Genomic DNA, 17,488 nt, shown 5'->3' on the forward strand with positions numbered 1-17,488 from the left:
TACTATTGTTAAAAGCAATGTCCTTAAATATCCCTGCAATTCTAGCTTTTTTCTAGTATTAATGGCTTGGGAAATGGATGGCAATTTTCTGTGATTTGAGTGGTCACAGCAGTATGGCATATATATTTGTCTCAGTTTAAAAAAGGAAAAAAAAAAAAAAAACAGCCACAAGAATATTTTAATGTGGCAAAGTGTCACATAGCCAACAGAAAATATAATAAACTTCCATGCAACATATCACGTTCATTGCAACTGTACAATCTATCTCCATATTTACCTATTGCATGGGTTTTTCAAAGGGAAAATTTCTGAGCATAATTACTTTGTCCACTTTAATATAACCAGGGTGCACTTAACAGAAAATTGATTTTTACTCAACCATTTAACTGCCTCCTTTTAAGATAAACTACATGGTGAGATGGATCTGTGGATATAGCCTTGCTATGACTTTATCTAAAGGTAGATTGTGAAACTAGAGAAAATAATACACTTAATTGTTTCTAAATATCCAGAACACAATCACATGCAGACCTCATCATTACTGAATCCTCGCAAGTGAATGTGACCTTTGTGGCTGTTCCCCTTCTGACACAGCAGTGGGTATAAATTGTTTTCTTGGATACCCTGAAGGGAAACCAGAACGTGACCATTCTTTTCTGTTCCACTGCTGTCTAGTGTCATGATTTCAGAGAAGTAGCCAGAGACTTCCACCAGCAGACAAGGAACAGAATTCCTCCAGGGAACCCTGAGATTTGCAGGACACTGACTTTTCCATTTCTGGGCTGCTTGACAGTTTCTGGTCTTTTTCTACTTACAGAGTTAAATAACAAAATGTCAGTGTTTTCAGAGAAAAAAAAATCATAAAAATATGTTTGGGATTCAGATGTTATGTTTCACGTTTTATTTTTAAAAAATCTTGAACTGCTAAAAGAATTTCTCACAAAACCAAGCAATTTTGTCCTAAAATTTCATTTTTAAATATCTAAATATTTTATTTCAATAATTACATTACTGAAACTTTATTTTTCTCCCCCAAATGAAAGTGCAACTTGATTTTGGTTGAAACGCTGTTTCATATAGGGGAGAGGGATGTCTTCCGCAAACTAATCAATTTTTCAAATTAATCAGGTTCACCTTTGGGTTTAACCCATAAGCATGAACCTGTGTTATCCCAGACACCTTCAGAGTAACTCTGAGTCCAAAAAAGTTTCAAATTAGTGAGAAAGACTTGAGAAGATTTAAAAAAAAAAAAAAAAAAGTGATTCCAAGACAAATTTTTAAGCATCAGATAGGGAATTCAAAAAATGACTGGAAAATCAAATTTATTTTTTATGCTATCTCTAATCATCACAGCCAGTAAACACCAGCTGAGAAACTTGTTACCAGAGTCAGCTGAAGGCACTGTTGTTTGAAAGATCAGGCTCATGTCCAACCACAATTTTCTGTCTTTCTTATAAGTAAAGCAACTTCCATGATATATTTAAAGTTAAATCCCCAGATCCTCTCTCCACCCAGTTTAAAACTCTTTCGATTAAGCTCTGAAGAATTTTACCACAAATCACATTTAAACATTACAAAAATATGGCAAGTAGGATTCCTTTAAAATTCTGCAATGAATAAGATATGTAATGTGAGGTTTTGTAATTCTCAGGTGAAGGTTTGTGAGTTCAAATTGCAAAGTTTCCAAGAACAGAAGAGGAGCAAGGTCTGGAGGATGTAATCATGTTCAGTAGATTAAATGATACTGCAAAAGAATATACAAATTAGGAGCAAATAATTCATTATTTGTGTTACTGAAGAACTCCTCAAGAATCCCACAAAATCTTTTTAAAAAATGTCTTGAGCACCAGAAAACTTCGTGTTCTAACTAAATTGGTAGGTCTAATAATAGATGGAACATAACCTTGTCACTCCAAATTAATTGCTTATTTGGACAATGATACAACATTTAACGCAATTATAAATAACTCCCTACCACACCACAAACAGTCCAGGAAGCAATATATGTGTATTTAAACAAAACTTATATATCACCACCGGGTAAGATAACCAGAACACACATGGTTTCTAAGTGTTTTGCAAATCACAGGATGCTTCCCTAAGTGCACTCAGAAGTTGCAATTAGGTGGACCGTTACCTTTGATAAATGACAACACATTTGTTTCCTTTGACAAAAGAAGGACCTGAACAGCACTACAATCACCTCAGTGCCACTGGTGAATTCATTAGCAGCCACAAGCAAGTCCACTTGAAAATTATTTCTTGGAAGAGCTTTAATGAGTTTCTACAGAATTATTTAGGAGGTGTCTATCATGGCTTGCTATCCAGTTGCATGAACAACAGGGTTTCTGGGTCCAAATGAAAATATGCTGCAGTTGTCACAGAAAATTCTTATTTGACTAGTATTAAGAACAAGACATAATATACAAAGTCCTGCCCTGCTTCGGCCTTATGCCAAAAGCCCTGAAATTGCACATGATTAGAATGGTTCCTTCAGCCTTTGGAGGCAAGCATTACACAGGACTAACCACTTGCAGACTTCTGCGCTGATTCTGAAATAATGTAATTTGTACACTGTGAACTGTTCTAACTTACTTTTCTTTACCCTCCTACCTGCCTCCTGTTTTTCAATACACCTGAAATGCATCAGTTAAGGGTAACCCCCAACAAATAATGCTATTGTTTCCTGGCAACTGTACTTTTTCCATTAAAAAAAAAAATCAGTCATACAGTTTTTTCCTCAGGGCAAGTCTAGCCAGTTAATAATTAAGTAACTGCATTGCTTAACTAGTTAGAGGAACTCTGATCCATCATCAGTCATCATCTGGTTTCCAATGTATTCAGTGAAAAGATATGGCTACCTGCTACCTGCAAGGGCAAGTAGCCCCACACAGCTCATTTCCAAAGCCACGGCAGGGGACGGGGCTGTGCTGCAGTACACCAAGCCCCATTCCTACCACCTGCCGCTAACAAGACAGCAGGATCTGCAGTGTTCTGCAGCCAGCTCTCCACCACCCTGAAGGTATTTCCAGATGGGAGTCTTCCTAGGAGTAGCAGGGACTCCTCAACCACTTTTCGAGAAGTCCTGGCACTGAAACTTTTCAGGTGTGGCAGCAGCATGACAGTAAAGCTGTAGTGCTGCAGGCAAGGAAAGCAGAGCTATATAGGGATGTAGGTTCTTCACATGGAGGGTTCAGACTTCTGTGGATTTTGTAAGATGCCTGCTGAGGCTGGGATAGGAGCCTATTCTGGGCACGGAAGGCCTTGTTTACACAAGGATGCCAAAAAGCTCCCTAAGGAAGGATCTAAATGTAAACTCGTTTATGTGAAATGTGAAAACTAACTGTGAACTCACATAGTTGCCATCGCCCTGTGGCAGTACAGAACAGTCTGTCTTTTTATTTAGGCATCCCAAAGTCATCTGCAACCTGGATCTTTTTCTCAGCTGTATGTTCACAATGACTAAATTAAAAAGTCAAAACACGCAAAGAGCAAACTACACTGGAGTAAATCAACCTTGAGCAAGAAATGCACAGTGACTGCTGCAGAATACATTGTGCTTCTTAAAGCCCAGGGACATTCAAATATTGTCAGTAGCACAAAAAGGTGCTTCTTTCCTTGCCTTGTGCATAGCAGGAGACAAATGAACTCTGACGTCTCATTGCAGATCATCACGGAACAAAGACAACAAAGGTGCTCCATGTGCCAGCACAGGTTACTCATGCAACAACTACTTAGTCTAGCGAGAACAAGGGTGCCCCTCTCTATGAACCCTAAGTCTGGTTTATATAAAGTCTGATGTTTTCTTTCGTAAGACTGCTGTTTCCAGAGACTGGTTTATTCTTGCTAGGATTAAGTAGATAGCAAGAATAACATGCTGCAGCATATGTTGCCAGCCAATTAAAGTAAAGCGGATCGTGGCCTGACACTGATAATAGAGATTCTGCAGAATATTGTTCAGATTCCTAGACAATAAATCTTAGAAGTAATGTCTGGGATATTGTTCCAGTCCAATAGCATCTCTCAAACATTTGTGCAATGGTATATTTATACAGCTAGTTTTCTTTGGAGCAATGGTCTCTCCAGACTGATCTAAGGAACTCAAAAGGTTGAGCCTTGAAGCCTGTCTTATTATGGTTCCTCTCTAATTAATCAGTACTGAAAACAAATAAGCAAATCACTAAAAAAAAATAAAAAAGACTGCAAAAACACAGCATAAATTTGTGAGTCATTTTTAAAGTCAAGAGTAATTCTTCTTCATAAGGATTTTGTATGAATCCACATACACTACTTACAGCCAGGGATTCCATCCTGACCTCATTTTATTTAATTACTGCATTATAGTTACAATAGTTTGTAATATTTAAGTCTCTATTTATTAACTGTTTTCTCTGCCTTTCTCTTATATGTTCTTGTTCTACAAGCATAAAACTTTCATAGTATGAACTTTTCTTCAAACTTCTATACACATAATCTTACTAGTACAGAAACATGTATATGTATCACAGTTACCCAGAATGACCACAAAGGCCTGTTCTAGAGATACAGGATGCGCCTAAGGAATAAGAGATTAACTCAACATCCATTTTCCACTCATGCTACTGTTGCTGAAAATAGCAATGGCAGGTTTTAGTGCTAGTCCCTGAAACTGGGTGTTTCCAAGTGTAGGTTGCAGAAGATAACAAGACAAGTGCTGTCTACACTACCATTTCTGCCTTTAATGGGTTTTGTTTACTAGGTCTACATTTTCTCAATAAGGTTAGGTGTAACGTTGATAAATGGCTGAAAGTACAAGGCTACATGTGAGCAACCTGGGGCTTAACTGAGCTGTTCCACTCAACTGCCATACGATTCTAGAAGTCATTTCAATCACCTTGCACGAAAACCTGCTTTCTAGATAAAAGCTTGGCATTGCAGTTGAAATCTGAGGGCTAACACCCAACATCTGATCATTTTAAAAACAGATAACAATAATTATGCCTTTTTCTGTATTTTCCATTATTTTGAATTTCTTAGAATATGAAATATTTTCAGATGAAATATAGAACTAATAGTTATATCTTAAAATTTCAGACATCCTTCTGTTATAACTCTGAATAGGACTGTCAGTTGTAGAAGGACGTGTAGCTGAAAAGAAATTCCTGTAATGACGTCTTTTGTTGTGTTCTGGGCCAGTGATGTGTCTTCCAATGCAATATTTTTTTCATCCTAAAAATGACTCAAGAAAAATCTCGCAACTCAAGGTTATAGGAACAAAGGCTGCCTTATTTGCCTTGATTTTTCTCCAGCAGAAGTGCAATACCATATATGCTGCATAGACTGAAGCTGACTCATCTTCTAAGCAGACATCTATGCTGTTGAATGAATCAAGTACTCGTTTGTTAACCTTTTGCAAGGGAAACCTTTTCACAAATCATGTAACTCTGCTAGTGAAGAGGGTCTTATTTTCAGGACAGATAAAGCAGATATATTGGTGGCTGGAAGCAAAGTTAAATGCAGCAAATCAAGCACCCTACCTGAACCAGTGACACGACAAACCCAGAGGCAACAATCAAGTCTGCCCAGGAGCTTGATTTTATCAGTGGGTTCCCAGGTAAAAGAAATACTCTAAATGGTTATGAAAGCACTTTCACAATACATGTCTTAGAGTACGACAAGATTCTTACTAAAACATAATTTGGATTTACAAAACATCCATCATCTGGATGTTTTGACTGATAAAGAGGTAGTAGAGGTTTCTCCTCAGAAACAGCTAGCAGACATCTGGATAAGCAACAACATCAATGTATTTATGCCTGTATGACTCAGCCCTAATGTCAGCTCAAGTTCACATAATACTCCTCTGAATACCCATAAACATGATAACTTGGCTACAGTCAAAAGCAACAGCAGTGGAAGTACCATGAAAGAGGGTCAAGAGCAGCAGCTGCTTTCCAGTAACACCAGCAAAAGTACAAGAGTTTTTATTTGCTAAATCTTGGTCAGTCAATAAAATGTCCTCTGTTTATATCTTCATCATTTAAAATACTCGTGAAACCTAAAATGTGCCTTCTGTATTGCAAGAGCAAGAACATATTACTGTATTTATATGCATTTCCATCAAAAACCTGCAATAAGCATCAATGCATCAGATCTCCCTTCTCCCCTCCCCCACCTCAGAATTGTTGAAAATGAGCTAGAAAATAGTTCACTAGTTGTCTGAAGGGAAACCCGCTAATTTTGGTGTAAATGACTGCTTGAGCACAGTTGTCTGACACTGAGCACTTATCCAGGCCTTTGGAAATCATGAATGAATTTCAATTGGGTATGCGTAGAGAAACTTCTACTGCACGGTGTGACGTACTAATATATATTTGCCTAGAAATCTAACACAGAGCTTAATAATGTAAATCTAATGTAGAAATTACTGGTGGAATACAATGTTCCTAATGAGCTATGTATTAAATATATGAAATAATGTGATGACTTTTAACTCTTGTAGTTAAAATGTTTTATGAAAAGTGGCTGGTCAGTAGAAACCAGTGCTGAACGTACTGTCCATGGATGACTTCGTCTAGTTTCACATCTGCGTAGATCAATTCTGAGTGACATTTTTGAGTGAAGTAGGAGTATTCTAGCAGGAAGAGCTCATTATATCTGGTAAGAAACAGTTCCTTTCAGTGTTGCGTCAAGACCATATTGAGATCTACCCAGAACATTTTTATGACATCCACTTGCTCTATGAAAATGGTGCAAGTTGATTTCTACTAATTATGTTCACAGGGAAATGGATTTCAAGAGCCTGCAATACTTTCCAGAAATGTTTTTTGCCTTCAAAAGATGACAAGCTTTGCAAATAGCACCACAGGTTTTGCCTAGCCTGCTAAAGCCACTATGCATTATTGAGATTTTATCAGTCTAATTAGAGGCCTGATTCTGCATAATGGTTTTTGTGCTTCCCAAAGTCACAGGTTTCAAATAAACAGGCGATGACCTCCATGACTGCAATGCTACAATTCTGGATAGGACCCATAATGAAACAATTAGCATTAAAAAAACCAGCATAAAACTTGTGCTTATTAGGCTTCACCAGCCTTTCTCTGGGCCGTGTTGTTTAGAAACGATTTATAGGGAAGAAAAGAGGAAAGAACTGTTGGTGAAGTGAATGCAAACGGTTTCATGAGACAGGTAAGATTTGTGTGACTGTACATCTATACAATCTAAATTCCTCATGCTGCAGACAGCTGCCATAGATATCTCTTACTTAGCACACAGGTGTATCAAAAAAACACTTCAGGTAATCGAAATATTATGTAGACTATTAAGAGCCCGATCCAAAGCCTATCGATGCCAGCAGAAAAACCAAAGTGTCACATGCTATGTATGTTGAGTAGTCTGAACTGTAATACTAGAAGTACCTTATTTCCTTTGGAGAAGCCACAGACAACCCCAAAAGGCCATAAGAAACAAAATCCTTAAGAAACACTCAGGAGCAGCAATTTTTGGTGAAGAACACCATCAAACACTTATTTTCTTCTGAAAAATCAGAGCAGTCACTTTATTCATATGTGGAAACACAACCTCCCCGCTCTGTTTAATGTCACAAAAATGCTAACTGCTTATGGGGGAAATATTAGATCAATGCTAAAAAACAGCTGGGAAAGACCAGGGGAAACATTGCACAAGATCTGCAAGTACTTTGTGGAATATTTAGTTGGCACTTTCCTGGAGTGTTTGTGAGCATTTTCTGATATTTCTGAAAGCATGCTGGGAAAAAGTTATGGGAAAATAACAGTCAAGTAGTAGAGCCATATGAAAAAAATCAACAACAAATAGTAATGAAAGAAGTTAATTTATCCCCCAGATAAATCAATGCTAAAGTAGAAATCGACTGTGTGCAATAGGATTTCTTCCTAGGAAAGCACAAGGCTAAGCTGCGTGTTGTTTCTATAATCAGTTCCCTTCACTACTACTCCCACCAAGTTGCTAGCTTCCAGCAGCAGATGAGAGAGGCATCAATGTGTCTACTTGTTTCAAGAAATCTGCCAGTCTCCTACCTTCCTCCCTCTTGGCCTATCATTAACTTAAATCAGCTTTTGTGGATTTTCAAGAATGCATGCACTGTTTTAATGAAAACAGCTGGCATTCTGTTGTGCAGAACCGAGTGGCATTTAAGCAATCTATGTTCACTAGAGTTGTAGTTCTCTCCTCAGATCTTATCACTTGAGATATATTTCTTCTTCACAATTTTAAGTAGGATTAAACACCCCTCTCGCCGTGTCCTGCCCCATGTGGGACAGTCTTTCCAAAGAGGAGAAGCAGCTTCCCCCAACACAGCAGCTTCCCTAACACTGCACAACACAGCCTCCACACCTCTCCACTTTACTCTTTTGAAGTTTTCTCCATAGGTTCACAACTTTTAAAGGTATGTCGACCATATCTTGCAGCCTCCTCTGCTCTACTTTTTCCGCGTCACTTCAACGTTGCCCTCCTGTGCAGAAACCTCAGTGTTTGAGAATAGACATAGTCTTTGTCATCATGACAGACTTGACTCTAGAGACCAAATTCTGCAAAACGCCACCAACAGCGTGCAGACACAGTTTGAGCATTAACATTTACCAGCCAAGGCCCCAGAAGGGTGTATATTCCAGTAAGAAGCCAGCCCCTTGAGCAATATAAAAGGCCTGCCAAGGACAGCCAAGTAAAACCAGATGCTGTGAGTTGGAAAGACACAGAATGGTAGTCACACTGGTAGGCAATGTGAGATGAGAAAATAAGGACAGGACAAGGAAATGAGTGGAGAAGTGAAAGAAGAAACAAAAGAAGAGCATCAGGGAGAGCACTGACACGGGCAGTATGAAAAAACATACGACTGGCTATGTAGGAAAGTAAAGTAAGGAAGACATCAGTGCAAAAAAAGAGAAAAATGGGGTTTAGGCATATATGACCAAACTACTGCTAACTGTAATACAGTTGGCTGCATCACAGGTACTTTAGTAATTGGGATCTGTTAGACAAGAATGAATGATCTCCAAATGTTTGGAAAAATATGGCAGTATGAATCACAGTATTTGACTATATAAAAAAAAATAAACCTATGACCTTACCATTATTACCTAGTTTTACTTTTGCCATTAGTCTAAATGGTGCCATCCTATTTCAATCTGTTTGCCTTCAATAAATTCCTGATAACTGCATATGTGCTAATTTTACACAGTAGAGGTCAATACTGTACTTTTATATGATAACTGAGGCTAATACTGAGGGAATGGCAAATGTACAACTTAAACAAATTTCAGCAAATTGAAAGAGCTTTGCACACCTCCTGAAATAATTCCTAACAGCAGTTCAGCACACTAACCTTTGCCTTTAGAATTGCTATAGTCAGATAAATCATTTAACTCTACCATCAAGGCTGTTACCTTTGGCTTTTTCCATTACTTTCTGTCTTGTTATTCAATGACTTAAATCAGTCACTAGAGCCTACTTCATCAAGCTTCAATAATCTATAAAACAACAATCTATACAATGTTTTTCTCATGATTTTTCACCAGTCAGTGCAGTTTTCTTTACCAACATTACTGAATTTCTCTTTACATTGCAGGGGAAAAAAAAGTAAACTTCCACAGTGGCTAATGAAAAAAGTATTGGAAGGCATAAAGCTATTGCAGAATAAACCCACATCTTTAGGCGATACCTGCCTTCAGAACCAAATAAATCAGTATTCAGAGACTGGGCTAAAGGGACAGGCTTTGGAGCTTGAGTTACTTGGAGCGGTAGCAGTACACATCCACTCTGTCTGTATATAGCCAGAAACACAGTGCGGAGCCACCAGTGCCTCACATCTCAGGGTGACACAACCAGCCTGCTCTTCGCTACAGGTTTTATGACCAAAAAACAGACGGAATAGGAAAAGCACCTCCCATCCCCAACATACAGCTGTTTAAGTAGGAAGTGTCAGGAAGGTCCTTGCAGCAAATTTTTGAAGATGAAGGATGCTAGGTGCAGTTACAAGCCATAGCTCACAAATGGTAAGCAGGTTTTTGCATTGGCCTTAAGTACCCTAGGTGAAGTCTCCCTGACTTTATGGCACAAGGTCCTTTTACACAGAGCAGTTATTCTAACTGGAGCATGGAAAAATCTTGTAGTAATCTCTATAAATGCTGTCTAATGGAATATGAATTAGCAGAAGATGTAGAGTAGGTATGGGACCAAACTCACAATGTCTTCACTGTTAGAAAGCAATGTATGAACATAGAGTGTAAGCCATCATATTGAAAACAATAATCTTCCTAAAATAGCCTGCAGGAGCAAACAGCTACAGAAAGGGATTTGTTACCAATAATAAAACACTCCGTATTAGTTACTAGTCAGATCTTCTCCTGATGTTTAGCAGGATTCTCAGCTTTGCAGTTTGGGAGAAAGCCTTGATCCTAAATTAATTACTGAGCTTTCAGCCTCCTAGGTTTAGCTACACGGTGAAAAACATGAGATGCAGTGAAAGAGAAGGGAGAAGAGAAGCAATACCTGTGGAACTGCTATTCAAACCATTTTCACAATTTTATTGCCATTGTAATATCAACAGCAAATTTCACTGAAGTATAAAAGTGGTGCAACTTGATTAATTCTGGAGCTAGCCATGTCAACATATTTTTTGGAAAAGTCAGGGATATAACTTTAAAGATTCCTGCACACCCCACCCCCCCAGCTCTTTTCCTGGAGGAAGGCTTGGTCCAAAGGAGCCACGCAGTGGCAGACCAGCATGCTTAGTGCATGAACCTCAGCTCTGCTTCTGACACGTGTCTGGCGAGGCTGTCGCTAGCTGTTAGTTATCTTACCCTACTTCAGGCCCTGCAAATGTCTCTACTCCTTTATCTATATGCTAGGGTTTGGAACAAACTGTGAAGGACACTAACTAGTAAAAGTATGAAAAGCAAGTGAGAAACAGTGACCATAAATAGCGGAATTTGTGACCTTGTAGGTGTCCCCAACACCACTTAACCCAGATACAAATACAGCTCTCTGAGGACACAAACACATCACAGCTCCCACACGGGACCCACATTGCTCTCCACAGAGGTCTCCTCATCTCCTAGAGGATGCCACCCGCTCCCTCTGGAGCCTCCGTTTGTTTCCTTCTCTTTTCTTTATGATACCCACAGCATTTCCTAGGACAGAAACGTCCATCCCCATCTCCATCCCCCTCTCTACCAAAGCAGCCAATCCTACTCACAGACATATGCCCTGGAGAGAGAAAACTAGCCATATGCTGAATATGGAGCGTGGTCCTCATTTCAAACTTGACTTACTTGGATTTCCACGCTGGTCCTCTGCTCTAAACCATCTTCTCTTCTCCAAAATCAGAAGCTGCAGCCTCATTAGTAAGTTCTCCTAAAAACCCAAACAAATAAAAACCAGTCACCTTCATGCTCTTGGTGACTTGTCCTTTATATTATTAGACCTCATTGAAAAAGCTAAGATCAAAGACTGTCTTTGACAACAGTCCTTGTTTTGCTTTTAATTAAAATATAGCAAAGTGATGATAACAATACAGCTAATGCTAATTTTTCAGATAACATATTTTCCTTGTGTTTTTATGTGGCATCCTGGTTAACAAAATGTTTTCTTCTTCCAAACTTTCAGAATCAAAAATTTTATAAATTTCAATACAATGTTGAGAAACAAATTGTACAGAAAATTTACCCTTCCATTTAGAAAATGTAAAAAAAATGTGGATAATATTTCCTCATGATGATCTGTTTCTAACTTTTTACAGTGACAACAAATTTGACATTTCAAGGACTTTTCCAAAAATCCTGCTTTTATTTTTTCAGTCGGATCTAGTATTTATATTAAAACCTGTTTTGCCAAGAGGCTCACATTCTGTCACTGACAAACATAGCAGAGACTGCCAAAATAAAAAGATACTACTTTTCTTCATTTTAGAACATTTGTCAAGGTTCAGAAGAGATCTTAGAAACACCAACTATACTTTTAAACTAAATGTCTAAAATATTAAGTACGTCCTGAAATTTCATCAATATTGCAAAACCACAAAGAGGGGGGGGGGGGGGGGGGGGGGGTGTTGAAAGCTGCCTAGATCAAGGCATTTGAAAAACAAAAATAAGGCTAAAACTGAAACAGTTATGAACACTACACAAAATGTTTTTCATTAGAGCAAGATAGCCATGAATATTAATATTTAACTATGTAAACTGAATGGATCTGATGCAGCATCTTGTGCAGCAGGACTGCACTCAAGTTCTGTGGTGCTAAAAGCACAAATATGGATTTTAAAAGCTCCTGACACTCCACATCATTGCACAATTAGGAAGTTACATAAAACAGCCACAAGCAGAGAGGCCTTGGAGGTCTCTGTACCTACTCAGCCATCACTCCTCAAGAAATTTAAAGCTCCTGAAGGACTCGGCTCATGCAAAGCTGGTAAGTCTTCATAACTTCAAGTGTGTTCTTCTCTTTAAAGAGATAAAAGCCCCAAACCTCTTCATGTTTAAAAAAAAGTACCTTTTGCTTCTTAACATCAAAACTGGGTTTGTTCAGTAGCTAGGATGTACCTTCTTTATTTTTCTAAACTGAGTGACCTGTCTCTAGGTCACACACAACTCCTGTCATTTGCACTATTTCGAATTGAGAGTAAATATTGATGCATATTAATGAGAAAAATAAAGGCTTGACCTAGTATAAACTTAGCATATGACTTATTAATCCACTGCCTTAATTCAACAGGGACTAAATTCTTAAGATCTTTGATCGTTAATATTAATCAAAACTTTAACTTGCATCAAGAGGTTTTCACACTGACTTAACAGTTCCCCGACTCTAGCTTTCCTGGCAAACATGTCACTGATTTAAGATCCCTGAATACAAACATTAGGCTTTCAGGAATAGATCTGTAGCTGTATGCATACTTTGGATTTTCTGATGTGGGAAGTTTCCTACAGGCATCTTCACTTTCTATCCCATGTATATCTATCTGCTCTTTCAAGCTCATCATTTCTCTAAAATGTCACTATGACGTTATTGCACATCTCTGCATAGGCTGGGATAAACAGTTGCAATACACCAAGCAGAACACTGATGCAAAATCTTCCCACATGAAATGTTTCAGCACTTAAAGGATATAACTCTGGTAAGCTCTCGTTGAGCTCCCAGAGTGAAACGAAGAGCACACATACCAAAAAGCAATTCTCAACCTTTCCTATCAAAAGTCCAGACCACACGAGACGTTTTCAACCTGCATACCCAGTTTGATGCCCATCCTAGCCTGATCAAAGTAGGTTTTTTAAAAAAGGATTAAACTTATTTTTGTTACAGTATTTATAATCACCTATTTCAATTATTAAAGCTTTCCTAAAATTGCACACAACTTTTTTTTTTTTTCAATTGGCACATTCCACACACTCATCGTATTTGCTTCTTCTCACCAGGCAAATTTTGTCACATCTCTGCTTTAAATTCACGAAGGCTTGTTACACCTCTCTACACACAGCTTCATTTTATCCCAACTCCCCTCCCAACAAGAAATAAGGAAACAACTCTGAAATCACTGCTTACTATTTTAAGCACTGGGACCTTCTTTTAAAAAACTGGTGTTTTAGAACAATATAAATTCCACAGAAAAGCCAAGAGCACCAAAATGAAAAGGCTTTCTTAAGGCACCACCATTTTCCAACACACCTTGATTATTTAAAAAAAAAAAAACAAAAACACAAAACTCAATTGGGATCAAATTAAAGGTCATCAAGTTCAGAATCCTGTCTCTAAGAGAAATCAGCTGGGGATACTCATCTTGCACAGATAATGGCACAGTCTGTTTGCAGTGATTCTCTCCCAGCTTCAGGCAATGAGTAATTTAGAAACTTCTAGAGACAGAGGTCAGTAGCAACAGCTGGACTTATCATCCAAAGATGCTCTGTGCCCTCCCTGAACCCATATATAGCTGTGGTCTCTACAACATCCTGCTGTAGTGCTCAGCAGGCAAAACAGGATTCTCTAAATGTTTTGTTGTTGTTTTGTTTCTATCTTGGAGTTCACCTGATCCAGAATGTAAGGTTTTTTGGTTTTTTTTTTTACTTAATGGTCTGGGCTTTCCACTAGGCTTCTGTTTTTGAACAAAGGCATATGTTTTAAAAGGGATTTTTTCCTTGGTTTATAAAACTGTAAACAGTGCTGTAAATACATAAGCAAGGCAACTGCTTACCTAACGAAACAGTGGATGATGACAAAAGCCTGCTTGTCAAATACACCTTGTACAAGTATTAAGAACTGTTTATTTTGGAAACAGTACAAAAGCATCCTGAGATAAAGCAGTGTTGCTGATGTGGAAAAAAACAGTAACATTCCACATCATTCACAATCATCCTGACAGTATGAAAGGTGAATTACTTTCCATTCCTGTTCTTGAAAACAATATTATTTTTCACATTTTAAAAGAAAAGAGTTGGACTTCAAGGCTTTCAGAAATGCTTCTATGTGAATGCACAGTCACAGGTAAAGTTTCACCTCTTCTTTTATGGTGCCATATAGCCAATTAAGGGCAATCCAAAGACTCTCAGATTTGTCAGCTAAATACAATCCCAAACACCTACCCATGCAAAATGCCACATGTGTGAGTACTGTCTGACAGGTCTGCAACATCCATGTGCGTGAAGAATGGGGAAAAGATGCTCAGTAATTTGTGTTCACTGAGCATTCTCCATTCTCTGAAACATGGGCTGACCTCCACTATTACTAAATTCATCGAACACGCTCCTACAGAATATGCCTCTAAATTATGGCTTGCATTTTATGTCCCACCCATTACCATTGAGTTAATTACAGTCTGGATTTAAACATTATCATTAGTTACAACATGTAAGATGTGTGAAAGGGAATTAGGCATATATAATGTCAGTTCTCTCTCTCTAAATTGTTTAACTAAGGGAGGAAATGACAAAAAAATTATATAGTACAGAATGTGGCGTCTGCATCATAATTTGATACCTACTGCATGTTTTTATATTGCTGAGGAAATTTAAAGACGCAGTGTTTGTGGCCATAGGACTGGATACTGAATGCTTGCTGGGACACAGCCTCCACCGACGTTTGGAATCCTTGTGTAGTTTCAGGCAAGCAGTGGTCAGGTCTGGGCCTCAGTCTCGTAACGCACATCACAGACTTACAGCAACTGCTCACTAAAACTGGCTCCAGTACCAACTAAAGAACAGCCCAGGAAAAGCAGAAATCAATTTCTAGCACTCAGCTGAAGACTTACTGAATTACAACGGGCACTTCTATTAGCCCGCCTTTCATTAAGCCCCATCTGAAAACACGGCTAATTCTCCTTTACCACAAAGAGGATTGTTCATAATAAAATGTGTAATAAACAACTTCAAGACTCTCAAACACTGTGGTGGTAAACTAATGTAACTATTCAGACAAAGAGCACTCAACACAGTTGACTAACCACATTTCCTAAAAAGCCCCAGAAATAAGAACATTATTTTATATTTTTCCTATCCATATTGATACAGGAATGTATACTTACAGCCAAAACTCTTGTGAACCTTGCCTCTCAATTATTTGTAAGTAGAACATAAGCTTTACTATGCGTTACGTGAAGAGATGAGAACAAAGCCCGTTACGAAATAGGCTCAAAGGATGCCACTCCTTCAAGTACGTGTCTGAAAACAGCTAGATTTCTGGGGCAGTGAAATAACTCTTAAGCAACTACATAAAAATATGTATGGAACATCAAGAAAGGATGTTCATGTGCTATCTTTTATTTCTTGCTTAAATGTTTCTACTGAAACAGAGGGATTTGATTTGGATTTTTGATGCAGCTTGTCCTGTTGCTAATACACAATTTACTTTAAGCATCCATTTTAATATTTTATCGACCTTCTACTCATACATGTAAACCCCTGAAATCCTAGCTCAACTGCCAAGCCAGAGCCTAATCTTTTGCAAAATATTTAATATAAATGTCATATAAACCATTATCATTATGGACTGTCTCTACTGTGGTTGATACGGACTATGCTCCACCATTACAAGACTGACATTTTATTTGGTCCACGTTGGCCAGCTCTTCGGTGTGTCTTCTATTAACGCAAACTTCTGTCTCTATCAGCAGTAAAAACAAGGGATTGAGGCAAATGTAATTGAATTTTAATGACAGGAGCTACACATATAGATAAAGAAAAACATGTAGAACATACATAGTATGAGAAAGGTTATAAAATGTCATAGAACACAGAATCTTTCCAATGTATAACTCTACAGCGCTTCAGTGCTTGGCAATGAATAAAATGTTGATAAGATCTTGACATTTTAGATACATTTTAAATATACTGCATGTATCCAAAATACACTAAACATATTTTAAATATTCTCAGAACCACTGCTTCAGTTTCCAAAAAGCTCCAATTCATGAACTAAGTGCATGAGGAAGACAACATTACATTGGATGTGTCCTCTTAACCTTAGAGGGTTTCCCAGAATCAAGTAAGGCAGAAGAATGACACAGATGATTGCCATAGAGAGGGCTTCGACTCTTTCTCTGCGTTACCTAATGGTTTCTATGGTTTTAAAAGCTAACTGATAAAAAAATAAAAGAAATAGAAAGAACCAGAATCTTCTTGCAAAGATCTCATAATCGTAAAATAACGCTAAACTTTACGAACAAAAGGCAAATGAAGAAGTACTTCAAATCAAACTGCATTTGATTTTATGTGAGTTTGGAAACTTCACAGCAGCAGAAAAAACCCAGCAGACTGAATGAAACATACTGCAAAAACCTGTGAGAGTTGCCACTGTGTCTGTGCTACATCCCAAAGTACAAACGGACATGCCCTCACCCTTCTTATGACAGGATAAGGAAAGTTAAATGACAGAGCTCTTAACAGTCCAGTAAGGGTCCCAACCCAGTACACTACCTCTGATGATGAGAGAACTGACTACATAAAAATTACCTTCCTCAGCTGTGGCAATGTAATTTCAGCCCTGGTGGCAATACGCTGGAAACCAAACCTCTTTCCAGTTTCAGACCTCAGGCTTCAAAAATAACATTAAAGGCTCATGTCGAGAGGCTGCTTTTTAAACATTTTTTTCAAGGGAGAACTGAAATAGAAGTATCTCCAGTAGAGAAAGCTCCATTTGTGCCTTCTTGTGTAGATAATAGCAGCAGGGAGAGGGGAACTTCAATTCCCTGTCAGCACTCTGAACTGTACTCTCAATCCAAGACCACAGTGGCCTTCAAACGTTTTAATGTAGAAATAAAGCATCTATTCCTACATAAATGTCACGTTAAAGTATATCACAGAATTCTGCACACCATCTGCCCAGCCATGACTCCAAATGAAAATGTTATTCAAGTTCTTGCCTATATTTTCCATCCAAATATTTGTATAGTTTCAAATAGCCTAAGGAACCTGGTACTGACGTCATTCTTGCTGAAATCCATAAAAGCTCTGCCTCTGGCTTTGACAGGAATGGCCTTGAGCATCCT

The 17,488-nt window shown here is 38.2% G+C and overlaps 1 long non-coding RNA gene across 5 annotated transcripts in view; it reads right to left on the reverse strand.

Moving 5' to 3' along the window:
* The window catches only part of LOC114011180 (uncharacterized), a 209,866-nt gene that overhangs the window by 190,099 nt on the left and 2,279 nt on the right, over positions 1-17,488 (reverse strand). For all 5 annotated transcript variants that reach the window (XR_008747500.1, XR_008747501.1, XR_008747498.1 and 2 more), the window contains exon 2: positions 11,289-11,370. This is a non-coding gene — a long non-coding RNA (uncharacterized LOC114011180). The remainder of the gene's footprint in view (positions 1-11,288; positions 11,371-17,488) is intronic.

This window comes from Falco peregrinus, chromosome 5, assembly GCF_023634155.1.
Source record: "Falco peregrinus isolate bFalPer1 chromosome 5, bFalPer1.pri, whole genome shotgun sequence".
In the NCBI taxonomy this organism is placed as follows: Eukaryota; Metazoa; Chordata; class Aves; order Falconiformes; family Falconidae; genus Falco; species Falco peregrinus.